At 36.6% G+C, this 9,470-nt stretch overlaps 1 protein-coding gene across 1 annotated transcript in view; it reads right to left on the bottom strand.

Moving 5' to 3' along the window:
- PRKX (protein kinase cAMP-dependent X-linked catalytic subunit) overlaps positions 1–9,470 on the bottom strand; it is a 63,172-nt gene that overhangs the window by 33,815 nt on the left and 19,887 nt on the right. The window lies entirely within an intron of this gene.

Below are 9,470 nucleotides of genomic sequence, written 5' to 3'. Positions count from 1 at the left end.
AAAAAACGAGGGAGTTTTTGCCCCTTGTAGGTTTAAGAACTTGAGAATTTATTTAAAAACATTTGTGTTCTGTATGCGTAGTCTCACTTAAAACATTTGCATTTTCTCTAGGAGTTATTGCTTCCAGTCACTTTTAGTATTGTTTAAGAGTACCACGTTTACTAAAAACCAAAATAAAATATTAATATTACAAACTAGAAACTATCAACTTCAGCAATCTAGTTTTATGGAACTTGCAGCTCCATTACCAATACAGCTTGCAAAACCAGCTTTTGACATAAAACTTCTCACTACACAAACCCACCAAGGATTACAGTTGTCCAAGCACAAAAGATTCTATCAAAGCAGTTTTACATTCCCACCTGTCCTGAGTTACAGTCCTTTAACCATGAGAAGTGTAAATAGGTCTCAGATAAAGCCTGCTGTTATAGTGAAGTAAGCCACCAGGCTACCCTGGAAAATTTATCATGCAATTAAATCCTTTAACAATGCAGTCATATTACATAACACTACCTGTAAACAACCTTATTTTCATGGGGATGGGCTTCTGCAGTAAAAAAACCCATATAAAAAAAAAGGCCCAAAAGCTTCCAAGCAGAGCCATCTGTTCAAGCTCCTTAAAATACTGATTATTTACATCTTTACTAAATGCATAGACAAAAATTAACTTAGGCTATTTCAGAACTAGGAGCTGAAATTTAAGTTCTGAGTATGTGGAACCCTGTCAAGAATAACTAGTTGCATTGCACACCAAAAGTAAAAATCGTCTTATATTTTTAAGACTTCCAAATGTGAACTCAGGGCCATTAACAGTATCTGTAAGTAAATGCTGGGTTTATATGCATTTTAGTATTTGTATGAACAAAATGCTTCCATAGACATATTCAACACGGAAGTCATAAGTGAACACATATCTAATTGTTCCTAGGTCTTTAGCGATCTCATGTTTCATGACTTGTTCTACTTGTCCTGGAAATTTTTATTGTAAAATGCTTTAATTTTTCATTATGCTATTGGTCTAACTTTACAAATGGTGCTGCACAGAAATAGTATCAGTAATAACAACAGCAATCACAAGTTCTATCCATTTTCAAAGAAGAACCTGTCAGGGACTTATTTAGCAATAGCCCTAACTTTGGAAACCCAGGCTCTTTAAAAATGTCTCTGACAGGAACAGCAAAGCCTGGCAGGCTATTCCAGAACAGTGGCAATCTAGAGAGCCTCTGGGAAAACCAAAAGACCTCACAGGCGAGAACATACCACCTCTCTAACCAGTTTTGTTGTTGAACCAATTGCAGGCAGTCTTTTTTCAAATGTCTTTAGCCCAGTTTCAAGCAACTGTGGAAAACAGGACGACAATACAGACCAAGGCGCATCTAACATTTGTTTCAGACATCTCTTCATAATATGAATTTTCTCCCATTCGGTCTTCTCAGAAAAATCCATCAGACCTACATCAGTTGGTAGTGACAATACCCATACACACAACCACCACCCTTCCAGCACTTTTGACAACCAATATGCTCTCTTAAAGCCCTAAATCAAAGTGATATTCTGGAAATTACTTACACTATTTAAGCTGTTCAGTCAAACTCCTCTTACTGTAAAAAGAAGCAAGGAGCAAACATGGTGACTACTACATATTTTTTCAACCGCAGACTTCAACCATGTGGGGCCATTAACATGGGAGAGCAGGGTAACTTGCTGAAACTTAAAAACAGTTGTATAAAAGCATGCAAATGGATTTTAATTTATGCCTTTGCACAGCCACATACAGGATTAATTGTTGAGTTGGTTTTTTTGTATGCTTAGCCAGTCTTCAGACAACCAGATCAGGTTTGCATGCAAAGATGACTAAAATTCAAATATCTCACTTCAAACATTTGGTGTGGATCTCCTGCTCAAGCTTTTAGCCATTTCTGCAAAGATTTTTTAAATTCTCTTCCTTGCAAATGAAAGGGAGGAATGGGATGGGACATGACGCTCAAGGTGGGAGGCTGCAACAAAATATTGTTATGGTTGTTTAGCACAGTCAAGAAAAGCTAGCTGTTTTACAAAAACAGGTCCTTATTGTTGTGACTAGGTGGAAATCCTGCCCCTCACATTCATGGAAAGAAAACTAAAAAATTGAAGCAGCGAAGTGGCAGCGTGTAAGATGGAGGACCAGCTCCATAAATTTCAGGGAAGGTTTTTGGAAGCAGAAAAAGGAAAAGTTACTAGCCTTCTATAAACCACCACTGCCTCCTGCCCTCTAGGAAAGGGACACTGAGCTCATGGAACAGTTTCTGTTAATCCACATGAAAGAATTTTTCATTTTTTTCCCCAATCACCTCAGAGCTCGGCTGTATAAACCAGCTAAATTTGACCCTCTGTGACAGATAAGTAAACATTCCTTAGGACTACCTTAAAATAGAAATATTCTGTACTTGCCCATCTACGATGTAACAATTAAAGGAAATAGTGTTTACAGATTTGCACAATGTTCTACTGACATTTGTTTAATATTGAGTTCAAAACGAGAACTTCAGGGACTGTGTACCACTCTGGATGAGTCCTGGGATCTGGCAAGTACAATCCTGCTAAAGGAAGAGGAATGGCTACACACATACACATACACGCACACACCCCTACGCGCCTCTATTATAGCACGTAATATCAGACTTTTAGAGCAAAAATGCACTTACATCAGAAAATGATACCTCATGAAATGGTAATTATTAGAAGGTAAAGTAGTGTATTTGCGCAGTCCCCTTCTCCCTCCTAAGGCATATCGCAAATGAAGGTTTCCGGCCACCAGTAACAAAAGCAAGCGAAGGCTGCCTGTGCTATTTGCAACATTCAATCCAACAACACAGTTGAAGATTTTCAGAACTAAACAGGCAAACAGAACAAGCATGCAAAATGCTAACCACTAATCCCGTATAATCTGTTTACAACAGAAACAATAAAATTTTTTGATCCCTTTGCAAATTTAATGTAGATACAGAACTTGAAGGAATGCCAGCAATATTCTCAATTATGTAACCTTCTCATGTTAAACACACAAAGGGAGGAGGCTAAAAACTGCAGAGGACCAGCTTGGCCTAGGTATCAAAGGTAAGAAGGGCATTCTCAGCCTTACAAAACAAGCTGGACTCCCTCATGCTATGCCAAACCATAGCAAGCTTCCAGGATTTTACTCTCTTTGAAGCCTGGTAAAAAGAATAAAGAATGTGGGAATATTTCTGATGCAATTTTAGATACTTTTGATGCTAGGAAAACCAATCCAATCCTGAAACTTTTGATCAGCTAAAACAATTGAGTGAATAGTCAGGTAGTGACTATTTTGCTACTGATGTAGGTGACTAATTTAATGCTCAGTTTGCCTCTTTATTTGCTCCCACTAATTAGGCCCCGCTGTCCCAGCTTCCCATCCTTTTAATCCCCAGCTCTTTCTTAAAACCGGGTTTGCCTTGCTCAGATAGATACCATCTGTTTTAATGAAGAATAAACTAGGGCATGTGAGATCCGCGACCCTGAGGGCTGCTTTCCAAGTCCCAAAGGGGTTGGTCCTGACTTCCACAGATACCTACAAAAAGTATCAGATGTATGTGCTTTTATTTACAGTTAGAAGAAATGTTTCCTACTGTGCCACATTAGTCTTCGCTGATAGCCACAAGCATGACAGACTTAATTCTGTTGAATATCAGAGATAAACTAGATGAATTGTATCAAATTACAAACTCACTCTTAAATGTCAAGTTTGTCTGCCATTTAATATCTGTCTCATCTCAGGATGGAACTTGAACAGCCTAGCGATACATGTCTCAAAAGGAGGAGTGGGGGTTGTCATTAATTCTTGAAAAAGATGGGAAGAAGTGGTGCAGCAAAGGAAACCAGTCTGCCCAAACAGACTGGTAATCAGAAGATGAACACTTGAGAGAAAGATAGGGGGAAACCACACGATATGAGCAACTGTGGGCTTCTACAACAGAAGATGTCGTTGGCACATGAACAGGGCAACACAGAACGAGGATAATGATTTTGGATATCACAGTAGCCAGGTTCACTTTTTTTTTATTTTTCGACCCATAGACCAGTGTCAACTGAAAATGCCTTGCAGACTACCATTCAACCTTCTCACATTCAGTGTCTTCACACTGTTCCACAAACCCGCTGTGGACTGATCACTGTAACTTTTAGACTGCTGCTCCTCTACTCCTATACCACTCTAGAGGGTTCTGATCTAAACGTGAAAAACATGCCAGAAAAATAAATTTAGAGGAGGTTTTACAGGCTACGTATTTTTCTGTCTAGAACTGAGTGTCTCATACTAATCAATGCAAGAAGTAAATGTCAGACAATACTTTTTGCAAAGCTTTTGTATATCCTTCAGTGATAATATATCTGAGGAGACAGTCTGAATAAAAGACCTTAAAAGCATATAAAATGGAGATGCATTGTGCAGCATTCACCACATGCAGCTCTCCCAGAGCAACTTCTTTCTATGACTTTGTTCATTCATCCATTGTGCTATGATTCAGTTTACACTAGGAACTCCTTGGACAGCGAAAATTTCTTTCTACATAGCAATAATGTGAAACACTACAGCAAAAAAAACCATGCCCATTACATTTCAGGCAAGATCATCACTTTTCAGACTACTTGTCCCAGAAATTTTATTGGTAGTGGCATATCAGTGGTTCTCTCTTACGCCTGTTTTGGATTCTAGACTCATCCCTTGTCAACCCATTTTTCAATGAAAGCTCATTATCATTAATACTTTATCCCAGCTCATTTGAAGTTCAAACGAAACTTTGCATTTTGAAGTAGAGCCTAGCTTTTGACTCAAAGATGCTGCTGTAAAAATTTTCCACCTCTTTGCTGCTTCCAGATTCCAAAGATCAGACATATTTTCAGGTTCTTTCTTACTTGACATACAGGGAACCTATAACACTACACCACTAAAACTACATTTAACAATCTGGAATTTGGTATAGTCTCTTTTTAACTTTGCACAAGAATTGGTATGACAGAGAATACCAAGCTATTTTGTCAACAACTCTTATTGTTGATCCACCCAATTAAATCTTTCTGAATTACAATCCTTAAGAATTAAGAACACAGGAATCACCAGGCTAATTAATACCCATTAGTCAAGCTTCCTGTTTTTCACATAGTTCGGAGACAGGTTCCTGATTTCCAAAAAGTGCCATTCAACAGAACACCCAAGATGGGAATTCCTTTCTAATACAGATAATTTTTTTTTCTCACAACTTATTGGGTGTCTACAAAATACTGTAACTCTCAAGAGTATCTTTAAACAAAATAAGCAGAATCCTTGAAAGTTTCTTCTCTCTTTTTATTCTTTATTTGTTATTTTTAAATACCAGGGACCAATTAATAAATGATACCAGAAAGTCACCAGCCTGCTGGTGATAAAATAATCCTTAATCCTTTCCATTTCATAAAAGGTCTTAGAACACCGGATTTGTCCATCTCCCTTCACAAAACTTTAACATCCACAACCTTCAGAACAATTCTCATAAAACTCATATTTCCCCACTTGATTGTTCAATGCTGTTTTTGTAACTCTTCCTGTGCCTTCTGCCACCTGTGATTCATGACACGTTGACATAAAGAATATGAACAGTTGAGTGCATGAGAAGTTTTCCCTCCGTATTGAAAATAGAACATTGCAAAGTCATTACTACTCCTACTTTTACCTACATAAATATTGCCCATGAAGTGTTGAGAGGCCTCACCTGCAAAACTGTAAAGATGTAAACATTTTATAAAAACAGTTCAGACAGAATCCTTTAAAGATGTACTCCTTTCTCATCTAGAAATTAAGCTCTAGGCTACTTTTGCTGAACTAAATTTAGGAGGCCTGTTGAAACAGCATATTTTAAATGATATCAAACCCCTGCTAAAAGTAAAGCACATCAATCTGTATTGACCTGATTTAAAAATAAAAAAACAACCAAAACAAAACTGGTCTATCACATTTTAAGAGACAAGCACAGTTAAGCTAAGAATTGTGTGCCTGTCTGGATAGAAACACAGTCCAAGTTAAAACACTAGAAAGCATTAAATTATATATTTAATCTGATATGAATTTCAGGTAATTGCAGCATTATCAAAAAATGTCACTTTTTTATAGTCGGAAAATAATATATTACAACGTATACTAGCAAGATAGGCCATATTTGGACTTTTTCAAGTTACAAAACACCATTCAAATCCTATTCACAGAATTGCTTCTTTCAGACAGAGGTAGGGAAAGATTAAAATAAGCACATTAACTCAGAGCTTCTTGGAATGTAAATATTAAAAGAGAAGACTTTTTATTGTGTTGCCTTCCCCTCCCCAGAAAAGGTCCCTACAACAACAAAAGCCAGACATATATCTAGCCACCTCCTGTTCATTAACTGGTGCTCAAAATTCCCATCAAGTTAACAGAAATTCAGGATTCTTTCTAAATTAATTTGTGCTCAAAGTTAATCTTTTATAATTGCTTTATTTTTTTCTTTAAGTGTTTAAAAACACTATGAAACAGCTTCCTTAAAGTGAAATATAAAGTAAATTGATGGACATTTAGGCTAAAAGTTACTATTTTAATTAAAGCATGTTACACTTCACTTACCACAAATATAATACATGAATGCATCACAAAGTAACAAGACTTAGGCAAAGGGAACCGGAAACCAAAAATTATGAGTCCAGCATTAATCTAGGTACCACCAAATCCCAGATTTCAGGCTACAAGATTCCTTTCAGTTGTTTTTTTTAAAAAAAAAAGTTGTGACAGAAACACTTTACATTATAACCCAGAACGATGAATCCTGATCTCTCTTCAGATAGTATTTAAATTTGGGTCTGATGTTGTGAACACATGGCACCTTCTTCTCGAGTTGGGATTAGTACTACATTCCAAGTTTTAAACTGGGTGTCCCATAAGAAGTTTAAGCCAAAAGGGATTGCCCTCTAGTTTTCTATGAAGATTAATACCTTGCAGTTTATCTCTGATAGTGCATAAAGAATCAATTCTGGTGAATTATTAATACACCATTTTTTACTTATTCTATTCTGATTATGAGCTAGAAGTGCTTCCCAGTGACTTTTTTCCCTTCTCAATGAAGGTAGGAAGAAAGATGGTGAGTAAGACCAACGCAGGGACATACTAAATTGGAAAAAAACCAGCTCTGTTGCTGAGTTTAATTCCCACAATCAAATCTTTACCCAAAAGAACAGTAAACCTTTTTCTCTCATCATTTGTCAGCACTTCTATCATCACCTTCAGTTTCCCTGTTTACAGGATATGTTTACAATACTGATTTGGCTAGTTGCCTTACTCAAATTCAGCATGGAGATATTCAGTTTGGTTTTCCAAACAAAAGAAGAAACAAACAAACAAAGAAAACCACCACACCAAAACAAACCCAAAACACAACCCCAAAACCCCAAAACACTACCCAAAACAAAACCACCTGCAGCAGTTTGCTGTGTCACAAAGTCAAGGGCAGACTTAAAACCTTTTCAAGTAACTTAAACTAAAAGAAAGAGTCATTAAGGTCTTTGAAGTCTAAAACAGCACCTCAGTAGAAGATACACCATAGATCAGGTACTTCATAGATTGTTCCAGTATCTTTTGCTCTGTCAGTTCCTACAGTCGAACATCTTAGGCCCTATGTGTTGCTGTGAAACTATGGACAAAATTTATAATTATACTCAAAGAAAAGAGCGACCCTTAAAATAAAGTTAACTACAAAACATAGCTGTGCCCTAAACTCATGTTCTCATCTGAGAAAAATAAAAAAAAATAAAATTAAAAAAAAAAAAACACAACATTTTGATGACTAAGAAAAAAACACTTACAAATGCAATAATCCATGAAGGATTTAAAGAGTCACTTTGTTCCACAGAAGTTAAAGTTACATGGAGTCTGATAAAGATCAGGGATACATGCAGCAGCATGGGTCAAAACTTTAACAGCAGCCCTCTCTGAACTATGTGAGGCTAAATATGGGTACTTAGTAGGTGTCTAACACCTGATTAGCCACTTTCTTTTTCAACTCAGAAATATGCACCTCTACATATTTCTAGGATTTTTACATAATTAACATAAATTTGTCTGTCCTGAAACTCAGCTCTTGCAGGTTTCTTCGTTTTCTCCAGAAGAACTACTTGATGCAAGTCAGTCCCATATTAATGCAAAGAAAGTATCAGGCTTAATATCCTTGACTGTGTCCTTTTAAAAAGCAAACAAAAAATCTTATTAAAGTACAAAGGTTTATTATTGCTGAATGAAGGTAATAAAAGCCACATTGTTTGTACTTGACCAATTTCCTCCTCCTTCAGTGCTGGACAGAAGCCTTTGCGGGACTGGTACCTCTTGTACTACATTCCTTTCAATTACATTTCATTTCCATCTTCATCTAAAGTAGTGCTAAAGAAGAAACAAATTGAGGGGGACATTTCACCTAGTGCACAAAAACTGTATTTTTAAATACTTTTAAAACAGATTATCCATTCACTACTTAATCTGGTATTTCTACAAAGATTTTGAAGTATAAGACTGAAGATTAAATTATGTTGAAGAGCTCCTGGATGAAGACATATCAAAGACTTTGACTTAACTTAGATGCACTCAGCACAATTCAGTTGTCTTGTATGTTTCAGGAAGTAGCTAAATCGGCAACTAATAGAAATTTTTCAAGATTACCTGTTCTTTGCTATTTTGTGCGTTACCACAAAATCAGGCATAGAAGGCCCCAGTCCGGAAGCACACTTGCACATGTATTTACATACACATACACCAGCAAAACTGAGATTTAGCTATAAAGGCCAGGTTGAAAACCAGACACACTAATATTCAGAATGCAAATTCTATTAAATTAGCAGTGAAATTAAAGTTCAGTGGCAGCCAATACCTACTTTTCCAGTTTTTTTTTTTAAGTTTAACCTTTTCTTATTCAGACTTTTGACTTTCATTTTTAAAATTTCACAGACATCGAACTAGCTCAGCATAAGAAAGAAAAAAAAACCAACCAGACAAAAAATCCCTAAACCTCTGGACATTCACACTGAAGACAAAGCCTGTCTAGTGAGTAGTAATTAAAGGCCTCAAAGCATCAGAAAGTTTGTTCTTTGCATTATACCTTCAAAGATTGGTATTTTTGAAAAATGACAAACTGGAGTTCTTTCAAAGGTAGAAGACTACCACAGAGAACCATGGAGCCCCATATCATCTCCTTATTGTTGGACATTAAAAGATACAATGGATATATGTCCTGAAAGGCTGTTATTGTTCTTGGCCTGTTGCAATTTATGGTGGGAACTTATAAAAAGTGTTTTCACAGTACAAAAAACCAGAAGTAGTAAAGTTGCAGGCAAACCATGTACACAAGCAGTAACTGACCAACTCATGTGTACCCCAAACACAAGCTGAGAGACATTTCTCCATCTTTTAGGCAAACAACCAACAGCCT

This window comes from Phalacrocorax carbo, chromosome 1 (genome assembly GCF_963921805.1).
Source record: "Phalacrocorax carbo chromosome 1, bPhaCar2.1, whole genome shotgun sequence".
Classification (NCBI taxonomy): Eukaryota; Metazoa; Chordata; class Aves; order Suliformes; family Phalacrocoracidae; genus Phalacrocorax; species Phalacrocorax carbo.
This window is presented reverse-complemented; position numbering and strand designations above follow the sequence as displayed.